We start from the raw sequence: 4,990 nt of genomic DNA on the forward strand, positions 1-4,990 counted from the left end.
AAAATAAGATAGGTCACCAACCTCGTTTAGGAGGAAACAGAAAGCAAACCAAGCTCGACCCCTCGACAACACGTCTCCCGGATAGCAAGGTTTCACTTTCACTGTTGGACTGAAATGTTCTTTGGCATTATCAAAGCTATCACTCCACTTTTTGTTTTGCGAGAGTCTAAAAGGTTTCTTGTTTTGTTCTTTACTGCTGTGCTCTGAAAACGGCCATTCTTCTTTCTAGCGAGGTTTCCGGCACGAAAGGTCGCCATTTTGAAATGTTTTTGGCCACGTTCGATATATCAATATTCACACATGGCTACGAGTCTTTATTGTTAAATTCAAACATTGTTTCGTTTAGAAATATCCGTTGAGACTTGTGAGACCATAAAGCTTCTTAGCCATGCCTTAATACGAACGTGGCCTACGCTGTGTTATGCGCAGAACAAGATGCGCAGTGCAATACTAGGGAATCACCTTAACAAGTTTGTCAAGTATAAACTATTTAACAATTATTATTCCATGAGCGTGCGTGCGTTGGATATGAAATGGTAAATAGCCAACGAAGCTCGTAGCACCGAGTTGGCTATAATAATAATAATGACCGTTTATTAAAGCTCATTGTAGCAGGATAGCTGAATTACAGAGCTGAAATATACAAATCATAGAAAAGGACCAATACGAATACAAGAGACAAAAACGTGGAGGTTAAATAACTATTCTCCTTCAGATTTATAATCTAAAGGTAACAAAATATTGCGATCTCTGAGCCCTGCATCTGTCACAGTAGTCAGGCCTGACGCAAACAGGGCCTCCTATAACCAGTCTCATATCCAACAAACGCGAATGGAATAATTGTTTTATTAAACTTCCATTCAATTCTGGACGCTTGGACACTTGGAAATTACAGCAAAATCCTATTGGATTATTCCATTTTGATTTTGAGCTTTCATATAAGGGCATAGGGAATATGAGCTAACAACCGAGATTGAGTGAACCAATCAGAAAGCTAGAAACGCAATATCCGAGGTCGAAAATTTAATAAAAAATGTCAACTACTACTACTAATACTACTGCTACTACTACCTACCACTACCACTACCACTACCACTACCACCACTATTACTACTACTACTACTACTACTACTACTACTACTACTACTACTACTACTACTACTACTACTACTACTACTAGTACTACTATTACTACTACTGCTACTACTACTACTACTACTACTACTACTACTACTACTACTACTACTACTACTACGACCACTACTACGACCACTACTACTACTACTACCTACCACTACCACTACCACTACCACTACCACTACCACTACCACCACTACCACTACCACTACTGTCACTACTACTACCACTACCACTACTACTACTGCTACTACTACCACTGCCACTACCACCACTACCACTACCTATCCAAAACCACTACCACTACCACTACCACTACCACTACCACTACCACTACCACTACCACTACCACTACCACTACCACTACCACTACCACTACCACTACCACTACCACTACTACTACTACTACTAATACTACTGCTACTACCTACCACTACCACTACCACTACCACTACCACCACTATTACTACTACTACTGGTAACGCTACCGCTACCGCTACCGTTGCTCAACTACTTCTTAGAAACAGTAAATTTGGAATAATGTAAGGAAAACATTAACTTCATGATCAGAATCCATCATTATTTTACTTAAGAAAAATAAATGTATGTTTGCAGTTAAGTCCCGGTCAAAGGTAAAGGCCTGGCCAAACGGGAAATGTTTGGCGTTTAAACAACATCAAACATTGTTTGGTGACCAAACATGCTGACGTTGAAGTGAGTTGCCAAACTGTTAAAATGTTTTTGACCTAACTCAGATCAAATCCACAAGCAAAGAACTATGGGTCACAAATACGTAAAAAACAAGTGGATACAAGAGGCTGAGCAAGCGTGGTCGTATGCGTATGCCGGGCACGTTTGATACTGCTGTCCAAAAGAACAGAACTTCGCCCATCAAACATAAGAACAAAAGAAATGTTTTAAATTGTTTGATCGAATGTTTGATGGGCTTCAAATTTTATAAAACACGACCAAACACAATCAAACAGCGCCAAACAAGGTAGCCAAACGGCAAAATGTTTGGTCGCCAAACATTTTCCGTTTCGCCAGGCCCTAAAATTCTTGTTTGATCGTGTTTGGTAAAATTTGAAACCCATCAAACATGCGATCAAACAGCATCCAACATCATTATTGTTATCGTCTCCAAACATGTTTGGCGCGCGCATGCGTATTACGATGCAGATTGTGGTCACAAGCATCCAAGATGTCGGACAGTGAAGAAGTCCAAAGAAGCGAGTGAGATTATTGCTAGAATGCCAATATCAAAAGGAAAATCAAAGACAAGGAAATGGTCAGAAGAAGAACGCCTCATAGATCATCTGGAAGCAGAACATGTCTTTGGAACGTTTTTACCAAAGAACACCACTTGAAAGGCAAACGTGAAAATGCATTAAACAAAATCAAAGAAGAGCAGGGTATTAATTCGGACATTCTTTTGGAACTCAGCTGTTGGGAACGTGTTTGATGGCTTGTTTGAAAGCGTTTCCCCACGTCATCATCAGACACGGGAAATTAATGTTTCGTGACCAAAACGCATGTTTGATCTTGTTTGGTCACCAAACAGTTTGCGTTTGACCGGGGCTTTACCTTCAACAAAAGAGTTATCATTCATTTTCCTTCATATAAATTGTCATCACCGCCATGTTGGTGGACGAAAACAAAAGATCTCTCATTAGCTCCTTTTATTCATCTACCACCAATTGCACATTTCATCATTGTCACTTCAGTCTCAAGAAATTGGTTGAAAACCACCTTTACAATGTATAAAGGCTAAAAGCATATAATTACATCCTTAGTTAAGATCTTGTACACTCTATACGCCTTTAACTAAATGACAAAAAACTGGAAAATACCTCCTGCTGATACTTCGTCTTAGTTCAAGACTTTGCCGGGTAACTGAGCCAAGTACACAGAATTATGCTTGTCCAATAGATAGTAATGCTGCGATATATTTCGTTGAGAGAAACAACATTTATCATTGATAACCACAGAAACGGAGTATTGAAGTCAGTGGGACCGTTATTTGAGTTTGTTGAGGAAATGAAAGTATCATCAGTGTGCCGAAATTTAACCAGGACCACCCCCATTCCAGACCGTGATGAAGTGGAGGAAATGTAAACGAAAAGAAAATATAAAAACACAGCTGATAAGCCACAGATTTGATTCGTACTTGATGTAAAATGAGGAAAGCAAGAAACTACAAACTTCCCTTGCACCAGATCGCGGGAATCGAGAGATCCGTCAGATGTCTAAATTGTACGCAACAAGAAACGAAATCACTGTAACCAAGAGAAAATGAGGGGACAGAGAAGGAGGCTCCCGGTCCAGCCCTTGGGATATGTCATGTCCACGAAAGTTATTTTTAGACGAGCGGAAGTCTTCCGAGACGTCCGCATGCAGGCCAACCTCGGTCCGATGTTTGAAACAAAATATATATTCATCAGCCTTCCACGAGCACCATCATTTTCTCTTTTCACTAAGAACCTGAGAGCGAAGCAAGACTGCATGCGGACGTCTCGGAAGACAGACTTCCCCTAGAACAAAGACTTCCGCTCGTCTAAAAATAACTTTCGTGGACATAACATATCCCGGCCAACGCCTTGAGCCTCCCTCTCTGTCCCCTCATTTTCTCTTACTGTAACTTAACATCTGTCCTGGTACTCATCAACAAATCTCTGTAGAAGTACCACGAGTGCTACGGCTTGAAGCACATGGTAAGCTTAACTTAAGCCACTTTCGATTGCATGAATCGAAGCACATTTGAAAATAAAGTGTTTTACTGTTTCATCGTAGTTTTTCTTATTATTCTACATGTTTGAGTAACGACAATTTCATCACAGTTCTTATGATTCTTGAATTCGACCAGAAGGAGGCGCAATAGCATCTACATCTACATCTACATGTCCCAGGACTCGGCAAACTCGTTTTTGACTTATGGCTGTTTTTTCTTTGGTGGCCTCATATACCTCAAGCCTTTTTGGAGACATAATGCCAAGCTGGCCAATTCTGCTGGAAAGAGCACACTCACTGCAAAGGACAGCCACAACACCAGGAGCTTCATCCCCTACTCTTCTCGAATAGTGTGTGGGTTCTTTAACGTTCCACAGAGAACTTATAAACATGGAAGATATTTGTCAGACGGGGCCTATGGTTTATAGTCCTTATCCGAGAAGACTTGAAAGTCTAACCATTTGCGGATGTAATTACAAAGGCAGCACTTTGTCCTCAGTCATTTTAAGACCCTGAGTGTTGGTCCGGCCGGAGTCGAACTCACGACCTCCCGCATGGCAGCCCGATACTCAACCAACTGAGCCACTGGTGCGAGGTAATTGCGCCAAACGATTAAATCATGAAGAAGATCAAAGTTCAGATTTCAGAATTTTCTGCAAGAAAAAGGCAAACGATGTAACTTACAATGACTAAATTCACAGAACGTTCACACAATGGAAAGAAAGCGATGGATGTGAAAGTCATGCACGATATGACAAGGCAAAACAACACCACTCACGTTTATCATCGAAAGCAGGATTATGAAGGTCTCGTTATTTACTTAAAGGTTGTTTATTTAATTTTTAGATTACTCGTGGCATAATGCATTCTGGTTAAATGCAATGCATTCTGGATAAACTTAGGGTGCGTTCGATTGACCGTATTCCGGAATAGGAATACATGGAATATAAGTTAGAAATCCTTCGTTTTTACGGAGATTCACATTAAAATTGTCAGACACCCGCTAAAATGCTATTTTAAACTGACACATCTTTCTTATCCTTGTTGCTTCAAAACGCCAGACATACCGTTTTAAATCAACATTCCACGCATTCTTATTCCGGAACGCGCCCTTAATGCATTGTGG

Source organism: Montipora capricornis, chromosome 10 (genome assembly GCF_036669925.1).
Source record: "Montipora capricornis isolate CH-2021 chromosome 10, ASM3666992v2, whole genome shotgun sequence".
In the NCBI taxonomy this organism is placed as follows: Eukaryota; Metazoa; Cnidaria; class Anthozoa; order Scleractinia; family Acroporidae; genus Montipora; species Montipora capricornis.